Raw genomic sequence first — 12850 nt, forward strand, 5'->3', positions numbered from 1 at the left:
AAAATGAGGGGGCCTTGATAATGGCTAACATTATTTTTCGGTACTTATTGTGTTCCAAGAACTGATAAATTCTTGCATTGTATGAATTTTCTCTTTCACCCTCATAGCAACTCCCTGAGAGAAGTAATGGTATCTCTATTTTATAGATGAGAAAACTGAGGCAAAAACAGATAACATGCTCAAGAGTACTCAACAAGTAAATTTTAGAGTCAAGATTTGAACCCAGGTTCTCAAGTTTTAGATCCCTTACTCATACTTACCAAGCTATATACTGAGGAAGGGGATGAAAGCTGACGCCATTACCTCATGCTCAAGAAGTTAGACAGAAACTTAGCAGGTACGGTTGAAAGAAGACAGGACTTGGAGTCGTAAGTCCAGAGCCTGAGTTATGAGATGAATTCTCCTCTCATCTAGATATAGGTTTGTTTTTAGAAAATGAAGAAGATCACTGCATATTTTGATTGTTAATTTCTGTACTTAATGATTACCAAAGAATGGAATTTTACCAGGGAGCTATTTTGCAATGACATAAATTATTGATTCAAACTCAAACCTTTATTATAAATTATTGATTCAAAATCAAATCTTTATTAAGTCTCCCTTGCATCAGAAGTTTTTCCCACTCTTCATTTCTTTGAAACCCTTTCCTGTCTACTCTTGGCCAAAGCTTGAAGCCTAATTTAACACTTGGAAATAAAATAATGAAATAGTCATAACACAGCAATTCCAATGCCTACTGAAATGGAAGCTCTAAATAATTTTTCAGATAATTTAGGAAATTAAAAATATTTACATCATAGATGCAAAGACAGAAGTTACTTGTGTAATAAATGGTGAGACAAAAAGTTTCTGGTCAAGTAGATTTGTTTAAATATGATCACTAATCTGAGTTCTACCCCTGTGCTAAAACCCAGTGACAGGTTGCGTACAGCTCCTAAAGGGATAGTTCAGTGCATTGGGTCAAATTCATGCCATAAAATGTGGTATTAGTAGTAGTACTAGAAGACAGAGCGACTGTCTTCTTTGGGACATAGATGAAGACCCCAAGATAGACAATATCAAGGACAAATTATGTAGAATAAGATATTATCTCAGTCCTTGCAACATGTCATCCAGGATAGAACAAGAAGTAGATTTATTATCAAGTACATGAAGCCAGAGACAGTAAGCAATGAGTGGTAGTTGCTTAAAATAGACAGGTTTTAGAAGTAGAGGCACGGATGTAGAAAACAAACTTAGGGTTACCAGGGGATTGTGGCAGGGAGGCTAAATTGGGAGATTGGGACTGAAATATACACACTACTATACATAAAATAGATAACTAATAAGAACCTGCTCTTCTTATTAGCCCAGCGAACTCCATTCAGTACTCTGTAATGGGCTATTTGGAAAAGACTCCAAAAAAAAAAAATAAAAGTGGGGCTTCCCTGGTGGCACAGTGGTTGAGAGTCTGCCTGCTGATGCAGGGGACACGGGTTTGTGCCCCGGTCCAGGAAGATCCCACATGCCGCGGAGCGGCTGGGCCCGTGAGCCATGGCTGCTGAGCCTGCGCGTCTGGAGCCTGTGCTCCACAACGGGAAATGCCACAACAGTGAGAGGCCCGCGTACTGAAAAAAGAAAAAAAAAAAGAGTGGATATATGTACATGTATAACTGATTCACTTTGCTGTACACCTGAAACTAACACAACACTGTAAATCAACTATACTCTAATAAAAAATTTTTAAAAAAACAGGTTTTAAGAACCATAGTCAGGGAGCAGTGTGGATTGGAAAGACCTGGCAAGAAATATTTCTGCATCCTCAGACAGTGCTCCCCAAGCTGGCTATTGCAAGGGTAAGCATTTAAGAGATCTTTGACCTAAGGAGGACATGAGATTAACAATCTATCCCAATGTGCATGAATTATTCTCCTCGGTGCTATCAGAAATCAGATGGCATCCTAGAGCAGGGGTCAGCAGATCTTTTTTGTAAAGGGTCAGATAGTAAATATTTTGGATTTTCTGTACCATACGTCTCCATTGCAACTGCCCATCTGCTGCTGTAGCACAGAAACAGCCATGCACAATACGTTAATGAATGGATGCGGCTGTGTTCAAGCCAAACGTTATGTACAAAACCAGGAGTCAAGCGAGATCTGATCAGTGGGCCAGAGTGTGCGGACGCCAGTTCTGGGTCAGTGTTCACAGCTGAATGAGTCATGAGGCCTTAAGTTCCAGTTCTCATTGTACTACTTTCTACCTGGGTGAACTTGGGTTCGTCCTTTTATTTATATGGGCCACTGTATTAGTCAAGGTTCTCCAGAAAAACAGAACCAACAGCATGTGTATACAATGTGCCCATATATACTGAGAGATATAGATCTAGATATCCATATTGATACCTAGATCTATATCCATATCTATATAAAGATAGAGAAAGAGAGAGAGATTTTAAACAACTGGTTCACACAATAATAGAGGCTTGGTAAATTCAAAATCTGCAGGTTAGGCTGTCTAGAGACTCTCGGAAGAGTTGCAGTTCAATTTCTGTAAGTCTTCTGGCAGAATTCCTTTTTGCAACAGGGAGGTCAGTCTTTATTAAGAGCTTCACCTGATTGGATGAGGCCCATGCATATTATGGAGGATAATCTGCTTTACTCAAAGTCCATCACAAATTTAATTATGAATTTCATCCAAAAACACCATCACAGGGACTACCCTGGTGGCACAGTGGTTAAGAATCCGCCTGCCAATGCAGGGGACACGGGTTTGAGCCCTGGTCTGGGAAGATCTCACATGCCGTGGAGCAACTAAGCCCATGCACCACAGCTACTGAGCCCGTGCACCTAGCGCCCATGCTCTGCAACAAGAGAAGCCACCGCAATGAGAAGCCCGCACACCACAACAAAGAGTAGCCCTCGCTTGCTGCAAATAGAGAAAGCCCACGTGCAGCAACGAAGACCCAATGCAGCCAAAAATTATAAATAAATAAAACATAAAAATTTTAAAAAACACAAAAACACAATCACAGAAATATCCAGAATAATATTTGACCAAATAACTGGGCATGGTGGCCCAGACAAATTGACATGGAAAATTCACCACCTAAGCCATAGTTGTGTCACCTTTTACTGAGAAATATGACTTATCTGAACTATTTTGATACCTAGAAGATACCTTCTAGAGGTAACACCCTCAGTATTTTACATGGTAGGCAGTAGAGGGAATGAGCCCATTTGCCCAGTCATATGACACCTGAAGGATAAAATTCTGTCTTCACTCTCCAACCCACAAGGATGAATGCCAAAAATACATCACTTATATCTGCTTTAGCTAACATAGGATAGGTCTGGAACAGACCTATGCTCCCAGTAAGTCTCATGAAATGCTGTTTCATTAAGGAGAGACTTTACTTGCTAAGATTAGAAGCAAAAGAGGGTGGTGGAGAAAAAACTGTCCAAGGATATAAGCTCATGCAAGGAAGCAGGCAAGAGAATGGGTATCCGAAGATGTGCGCTCTGAGCCAACACTAATTCAACAGCATCAGGTTACAATTCAGGGAGCCCAACCGCTGGGTTTTTTTTCCCCCTTCTTCTTTTCCCCCAAAGAGGGACAAGCATACTGACAAAGGAAGAGCATTAGTCACCACAGATAAATTCCTTTTTAGAGGTGATCTCGCAAATGGTTTGGCTCAGTGTAGACTATGATTTGGCTCCCCAAACCATAAGCTAGAGCATTTCATTCCAGGTCCCTCCTCAAATATCCATGATAGGTAAAACTCTGGCATCAAGTAGGTCTTGAAATCTCCCCAGGTGATTATAATATGCAACCAGGGCTGAGAATCTGGAGATGTAGAGCAAATTTAAATTGAACTTTAGTTAAACAGTAAAACAAGCTCTGACTCTACTGGCTGGAGCTAGACAAGGGATATGGATTTAGTGGGATGAGAAGATAGAGGACACCAGGGAGTAAATCAAATGCTTTACACCTGTGCTTAGCTAATTGTTACTCAGATAATTCAGACAATCTTACAGCACCTGAACCCTGAAATTCCTTAGTTCTGTTTAAGAAAAAGGAACTCTTCAAGTAACTGAACTCTGAGAATCATGCCAATCATAAAAAGAAGAAATCTTATTTTTTGAATTAGTTGATTTCATATATACTGTTTCACTTTCATGATATTAATTAGTTATCTTTCTTTCCATTTTATGTTTGAGGAAAGTAAGGCTTTAAAGTCTCAGTAATTTTCTCAAGGTCACTTGTTAAGGGTGTGGTAGGCAGCATAATGGCTCCTAAAAATGCCCTCACCCTAATCCCTAGAACCAATAATATGTTACCTTACATGGTAAAGAGGACTTTGCAGATATGACTGAAGTTATAGGCCTTGAGATAGAAAGATTATCCTGGATTACCTCATGGAACAAATCTAATTGCATGAGTCCTTAAAAGCAGAAAACCATTCCCAACTGTAGAAAGAGAAAGAGAGAGATGTCCTAATAGAAGCAGAATCAGAGAGATGCAACATTTTGGGGTTTGTAGGTGGAGAAAGGGGACTCTGAGTCAAGGACTACAAGTGACCGCTGGAAGCGGATAAAGTCCAGGGAACAGAAACACCCCTAAGAGCCTCCAGAAAAGAATGTAGCTCTGCCAACACTTTTTTTTCTTTTTTAACCATCTTTATTGGAGTATAATTGCTTTACAATGGTGTGTTAGTTTCTGCTTCATAACAAAGTGAATCAGCTATACATATACATATATCCCCATATCTCCTCCCTCTTGCATCTCCCTCCCACCCTCCCTTCCCTATCCCACACATCTAGGTGGACACAAAGCACAGAGCTGATCTCCCTGTGCTTTGTGGCTGCTTCCCACTAGCTAGCTATTTTACATTTGGTAGTGTATATATGTCCATGCCACTCTCTCACTTCATCCCAGATTACCCTTCCCCGTCCCTGTGTCCTCAAGTCCACTCTCTATGGCTGCGTCTTTATTCCTGCCCTGCCCCTAGGTTCTTCATAACCATTTTTTCTTTTTTTTTTAGATTCCATATATATGTGTTAGCATATGGTATTTGTTTTTCTCTTTCTGACTTACTTCACTCTGTATGACAGTCTCTAGATCAATCCACCTCACTACAAATAACTCAATTTCATTTCTTTTTATGGCTGAGTAATATTCGATTGTGTATATGTGCCACATCTTTATCCATTCATCTGTCGATCCTGCCAACACTTTTACTTTACTCAATTGAGACCAATGTCAGACTTGTAAGGTCATAAATTTACGTTGCTTTGAGTCACTAAATTTGGGATAATTTGTATGAAAGCAATAAAAAAAAATACAGAGGTCCTACAAGAGCCAGGCTATATATTTATAGTTAAGTATTTCTGAAATGAATTTAACCTTGTGATTGACAGCAGCAGCAGCAGCAGCTTCCAAGGGATCCCACCACACACCTGAGGCAAAAGGAGCCTAATACAAAGCAGTGACAGCAGCAGGTCACTGCCCCACACTTGGGGTAGAGGGGGACTTGATCTACTGTAGCAGCAGCATAGCCTGAATGGGAACCCATCCTCCTGTGGCACTAGTCCCATCAACATTAGTCTAATCTGCTAGCATCTGCTGTGCCAACAGGCCCAACATATACAAACCCCCCAACTCAGTAGCATTAAGTGAGCCAGGCTCAGTGTTTCCTGAAACTCATATCCAGTTGCACTGGAAATCCAAGATATCACCTACTGTTATGAAAACATAAACAATAACAGAAGACTGGGAACTTCAGAAAGAAAAGGGGAACAATGGAATGGGTGAAAACAAATGGGGTAAATATAAGAGACTATCATTAGCCTCATGAGTTTCTTAAATTCTATATGATGGTCGAAGCAAAAATGATGACACCATCTGATGGGGTTCTCAATGTAGAGAAAGGAAATACTACAGAAAATCATACTTTAAAACTGGGGAATATTAAGAGACCTAAATGGAAGTAAAATTTTGAAACTTCACTTGAAGTAATGGAACACTGATTCCAGTAGGCTATGATAAATTACATATGTATACTGTAATGCCAAAAGCAACCACTAAGAAAACTATACAAACAGTATACACAAATGATTATAAATGAATTAAATTAAAATGGACTTATTAAAAAATGTTTAAGTAACCCACAAGAAGGAAAAATAAGGGAAACACAGGATTGAGAAACTAAGGTAAAAGACAAAACAAAAAATAACATGGTAGATGAAATCTTTGACATGGTAATAATTACATTAACAGTAAATGGTCTAAATAACCAAGTCAAAGACAGAGATTGGAAGAGTAGATTAAAAAATCGCAAGCATGATCCAACTATATACTGTCTATAAGAAGCTTACTTTAAACATCATGATATAGGTAGTTCAAAGTAAAAGGATGAAAATGATATACCATGTGAACATTAATCGGAAAAAGCAGGAATGGCTATATTAATATCAGATAAAGTACACTTCAGAGCAAAGGAAATTATTAGGGGCAAAGAGGGTCATTACATAAAGATAACAGGAATAATCCACCTAGATGACCTAGTGATACTAAATGTGTGTGCACCAAACAACAGAACTTCAAAATGCATGAAGCAAACACTGAAAAAGGTAAAAGGAGAAAGTTTTAAATCCACAATTATTATTTGAGACTTCAACACAGCAATTTATACAACTACCAGAGAGAAAAATCAGCAAGGATATGGAAGAACTGAAAACATCATCAATCAACAGGATATAACTGACATTTAAAGAACACACTCAGTAAGAGCAGAATACATATTCAAGTGTCCATGGAACATTCACTCATATACCATATACTGGGCGATAAAAAAACATTAGGAGATTTAAAAGAATTAAAATCATAGAGAGTATGTTCTCTAGCCATAATGGAATCAGACTAGAAATCAATAAGAGAAAGACAACAGGAAAATCTTCAATCACATGAAAACTAAACATCACACTTCCAAATAACTCATGGGTAAAAAAGACAGCATCAAGGAAAAAATTTTAAATGCATAGAATAAAAGAAAATGGAGATACAACAGATCAAAGTTTGTGGAATGAAGTGAAAGCAATGCTGAAAGGGAAGTTTATAGCACTAAATTGGGAAAGAAAATATTTCAAAGCAATAATCTAATTTTCTATATTAAAATAGTAAAAAAAGGAAGAAGAAAAAACACTAAACAAGCAGAAAGAAGGAAATAATAAAGATGAAACATAAATCCATGAAACTGAAAACAGGAAAATAGGGGGGGAAATCAATGAAACAAAAGGCTGGTTCTTTGAAATAAACAATCTAACCAATAAAGATCTAGCAATACTGATAAAGATAAACAGAGAGATGGCACAAATCACAGATATCAGAAATGCAACCAGGGATACCATGACATATCCTGCAGGTTAATGAGGGACAAGTTACTATGAACAAGTCTACACTATAAATTCAAAAATGTAGATGAAATGGGCCAATGTTTCTACACCCAAAACTACCAAAACTCAGCCAAGATGAAATAGATAATCTCAATTTTCCTGTAACCATTAGAAACACTGGTTTTTCATTTAAAAACTCCCAAAAGAAATGTTCAGGCTTAGATGTTTCACTTTTACCCAAGACTTAAAGAATTAACACCAATTTTACATGATTTGATAAGAAATACAAGTAGAGGGAACAGTTTCTAATTAATTTTATGAAGCCAGTATTACCTTGATATCAAAACCAGACAGGGATAGTATAGAAAGAAACCTACAGACCAATATTTTTTATGAAATTGGCTGAAAAACCCTCAGCCAAATATTAGCAAATTAAATCCAGAAATATATGAAAAGAATAATATACCATGACCAAGTGGGATTTATTCCAGTTATGCAAAGTTGGTTAAATATTTGAAAATTAAACAGTGTAATCCACCATATCCAATAGATTAAGGGGGAAAAGTCATGTGATCCTATCCATTAATGCAGAGAAAGCATTTGACAAAATCCAATCCCATTCATGATTTTAAAAAAAGAAGAAAAAAAACTCCAAGCAAACTAGGAATAGAAAAGGAGCATACTGAAACTCATAAAGATGATCTACAAACAACCTATACCGACATTATATTTAACTGTGAAAGACTGGATGCTTTCTCTGTAAGATCAGAAAAAAGGCACTGATATCTGCTCTCACCACTTTTATTAAATATATCACTGGAGGTTCTAGTAAGAAAATAAAGCAAAAATAAATAAATACATAAATTTAAAAGTTAAATTTTTAAAAAGTTTATTTAAAAGATAAAAGGACTATTCCTACTACGTTGCATAGGAAGGAACATATCCTACTGAATGTTGAATAGTAATATATCCTATTATACTGAATAAGGAAAAGTAAAACTGTCTGTATCTGAAGATGAGATGATAATCTAAATGGAGAAAATACCAAGGAATCCACAAAAAGCTTGAGAAATAATATTAGTTTGTAAATGATTTAGAGTACAAGATCACCACAATTTTATCAAATTATATATTAATAACAAATGTGTAGAAGCTTAAATAAAAATATGTGATGCCATTTACAACTGACCTAAACAAATACTTAAATATAAGCCCAATAAGACATTTATAGGACCTCTATACTGAAAATTACAAAATGCTGATGAAGAAAAATTTTTAAGTCCCAAACAAATAGGGAGACATACCTTGTTCATGGATTAGAAAACACAACATGATAAAGATGTCAATTCTCCCCAAGTTAAGAGGCTTAACACAATTACTCTTAAAATGCCCTCAAGGTTTTTGTGGATCTAGACAAGCTTATTCTAAGATTTATATGGTAAGAAGAGGCTGAAGAAAAGCTAAAACAACTTGTAAAGGAAGATGAAAATGGGAGGAATTAATCTACCCAATTTCAAGATTTTGCAGTAATGATGGAGGGTAGATACATAGATCAATGGAATGGAATAGAGAACCCAGAAATAGACTGACATAAATACATATAACTTGTTTTTGACAGCAGTGCAAAAGCTATCAAGGAAGAATAGACTTTTCAAAAAATGGTACTGAAACAGTTGGACATCCCTCGACAAAAACAAACAAACAAAAAATGAACCTTAACCTCCACACCTTACACAAAAATTAAATCAAAGTGGATCATAATCTTAAATGTAAAAGTAGGACATTTTTAGAAAAAAAAATAGGAGAAAATGTTTGGCATCTAGAACTAGGGGAATAATTCTTAGATTTGACACCAAAAGTATGATCAATAAAGGCAAAAGCTGATAAATTGGATCTCATCAAAATGAGTTAAAAATGCTTCATAGAAGAGCCTTTTAAGTGGATGAAAACTCAAATTACACAGTAGGAAAACATATTTGAAAATCCCATATGAGACAAATGACTTGTATCTATAATATACAAAGAACTCTCCAAACAACTTAAAAAAATCCAACTAGAAAATAGGCAGAAGACAGGAACAGACATTTCATGGAAGAGAATATACACACGGCAAACGAGCACATGAAAAGATGCTCAGCATCATTAGCCATTAGGGAAATGCCAATTAAGACCATAATGAGATGTCAGAGAGTAACTAAAATTAAAGTATAGTGACAACATCAAATGCTGGCGAGTACATAGAAAAATTATATCACATCACTGGTGGGAAAATAAAATGGTTTATCCACTCTGATCAACAGCTTGACAGTCTCTTTTAATCCTAAAAGTAGATTCACCCTACAACGCAGTAATTGTACTCTTGAGCATTTATCCAAAAGAAAAAAAACTTAATTAAGTTCCCACAGAAACTTACACATAAATGTTCATAGCAGTTTTATTTATAATAGCCAAAAACTGGCAACTACCCAAATATCTTTCAGTGGATGAATGTTGAAACAAATTGTGATAAAATCTTATGATAGAATACTACCGAGCAACAAAAAGGAACAAATTATTAATATACGCAAAAATTGAAATGAACTTCAGGGGAATGATGCCGAGGGAAAAATCTTGAAAAGCCGATCTCCGAAGATTAAGTAATTCATGATTATGTTTACATATTATTCTTAAAATAACAAAACCGTGGAGATGGAGAACAGATTAGAAGTTGCCAAGGGTTAGAGATGGGGGTAGAAGGTACAGCGGGGGAACTCTGTGAGGTTTTTGTGGTTCCAGTACAAATAATACAGCAATCTTGGTTTTAATTCCTAAAGATTTCTAAAAGCAATTCCTAATAAGAGGTGTCCAGATATTTAGCAATGGCAGATTAGAGGTATAGCTCCCCAACATAACAACTTCAAAAGAGAACATACTAATTCAATGCATATGTTAATTTCAAAAAGGCCAGTCACAATACTTAAATGGTATATATCTTAACGATATTATTCTAAGTATCCAGCTATACCAGATGGACTAGCAAGATTTTCTGTACATTCAACCTTATTTAAGACAGTAAATCTTATAATAAGACAGTTAAAAAAAGAAAAAGAAAAAAAAAAACAAACCTCAACTACAGTTGGATATTTTCATAGGAAGATGAGGTGAAAATATGCAGCAGCGGTTCAAAAGCTTAAGCAGTGGCACCTAAATTTGGTTGTGCATTAGAATCATCTGAAGCACTTTTTAAAAACCCTCACACTGACGGTTGGTCATCGTAGACCAATAAAATCATTTTAAATCTCCTCAGACGATGCCAATGTCTAGCCAGAACTGAGAACCAGCGGACTAAGCAGAAGGGGATGTTTCTACAAAGATCTCTTAACAGTAAGTCCTTTCACCCAATCAGATTTACCTCCCCGCAAAGGGCTAAAGAACGCTAGTGTTGTCCATACTTGCTTAGCTTTAATTAGCACTTGTGACTTGCCCAAAACCTAGATCATGTTTCCCCTAAATTTCATGTTATTCCCTATGTTTTTCAAACCCAGGGCTAAGGGGTTTGCCAGGATGAGATTTTAAGTGCTCACACAGGGGAAGTCCCTGGCAAACCAGGACAGCGGTCCCTCTACATTGAAATGTAAAGCATCCTAAATAACCCTGCCACTGCTCCCAGATCCTAGTCTGTGCCAACCAGTGGAGAAAAGGCATTCTCCATTACTACCACGGCAAATGCTGCTGTACTTGCCTTGGCTGGTCCCTATCTTTTCCAGGCACCACTCCCCTTCACCTGCTGGTGGATGCTTTGGCCAGCTGACAATGCAGATATTTTCAAACTTTAAGGTGAATAAAAATCATCTGGAGGGCCTGTTATAACAGAGATCACTGAGCCCCACCAGAGCTGCTGATTCCATAGGGCTGGGACAGGGCCCTAAAACTTGAATATCTGACACATTATCAGGGGACGCTGGTAAAACTGGTCAGGTTGTTACCGAATGCAGGTTCGTGTGTCTGAAGCACAGAGAGGCCAAACAAACCTAAAGGTTGGAGTCTGGAGCAGAGAAAGGTTTATTGCAGGATCGAGCAAGGAGAGGGGTGGCCCGAGTTCCAAAACACCCTGAAATCTCCAAAGGATTTCAGCAAAGCATTTTTAAAGGCCAGGTGAGGGAGGGACGTCCCAGGGAATGTGATCAGCTCGTGCACAATCCTCTGATTGATTATGTTGAGGCCACAGGGCAGGTAACATTATCCATCCTTAGGTGCCAGAAGGTCTGGGGGCTACGTGCTCATGATCATCAAGGAGTTAATTTCTTCCACTGGGTGGTGGTTTTGAGCATCTGAAAACTCAAGAAATATGCCTGAGATACTATTATCTGAGTACTTCAGAGAGGAACTACAGCAGAGGATATGGGGGATGCGTCTGTCCTAGGAAGGCCCCATAGGGTACTGCTTGGTTACAAGGTGACCATACTTTGAGAACCACTGCTCTAGTGGCCTGGAATGTTCAGAAAGTAATGGAAGAATCCCTTCCCAGGTCTAGATTCTAGTATCGCCAGCTATTTTGGTGGGGGGAAGGGTAAGTTTTGTCCTTGCTTGGACTTCTTGTTCATTTATATCAATGCCTATTTGAGGCAGTGCGCTTGGCAGTCCTGCAGTTCTGTCTTTTGCTTCAACAGTGTTTGGAATGAACAGACCCAGGGACGCTCCTTGCTCCAGCCCCCGACCACCCTCCAACCTTTCTTCCTGTCGCAGCCTTTGGAATCAGCCACTCAGCTATCCTCAGCCTCCAGGACAGGCCAACACCGTTTTTTGAGCTTAGCTCCTTATCACTGATCAACCACGAGTTCCCAGGTTCGTCAGAATTATTCCATCGAGGTGGAGGCCGCCGTCCACCGCCTGTTCAACATGCATCTGGGGACACTTACCTCTCTCTGAGCTTCTATTTCGACAGCAACAATGGGACTCTGGACAGTGTGGGCCACATTTTTCGCCAACTGGCTGAGGAGAAGTGTGAGGGCGCCCAGCATCTCTTGAAAATGCAAAACCAGTGCTGTGGCCGCGCCCTCTTCCAGGATGTGCGGAAGCCTTCTCAAGATGAGTGGGGTAAAACCCAGGACGCGGTGGAAGCCGCCATTCTTAGGGAGAAGAGCCTGCACCAGGCACTATCAGATCTGCGCGCCCTGGGTTCCGCCCGCGCAGACTCCCACCTCTGTGACTTCCTGGAGAGCCGCTTCCTGGAGGAGCAGGTGAAACTCATCAAGAAGATGGGCGACCACCTGACCAACCTCCGCAGGCTGGCTGGTCCGCAGGCTGTGCTGGGCGAGTATCTCTTTGAAAGGCTCACCCTCGAGCACAAACAGGAGTCTCTGAAGTCCAGCGGCCTCCGAGGAGGCCCTCTGGCATCAGAGCTTCTGCCTGAAGCCCTGCTCTGCAGCTACTAGGCAGCTTTGTAACCGCCCTGGAGCCCTCTCCCAAGCCTTGGGCCAAATGGAAACAATAACGCTTTT

At 38.9% G+C, this 12850-nt stretch overlaps 1 pseudogene; it reads left to right on the forward strand.

The window, feature by feature from the left end:
* The first annotated feature begins 306 nt into the window (after positions 1-306).
* Positions 307-12818, forward strand: LOC125961675 (ferritin light chain-like; annotated as a pseudogene).
* The last annotated feature ends 32 nt before the right edge of the window (positions 12819-12850 follow it).

The sequence above is a fragment of the Orcinus orca genome, chromosome 17, assembly GCF_937001465.1.
Source record: "Orcinus orca chromosome 17, mOrcOrc1.1, whole genome shotgun sequence".
NCBI lineage: Eukaryota > Metazoa > Chordata > Mammalia > Artiodactyla > Delphinidae > Orcinus > Orcinus orca.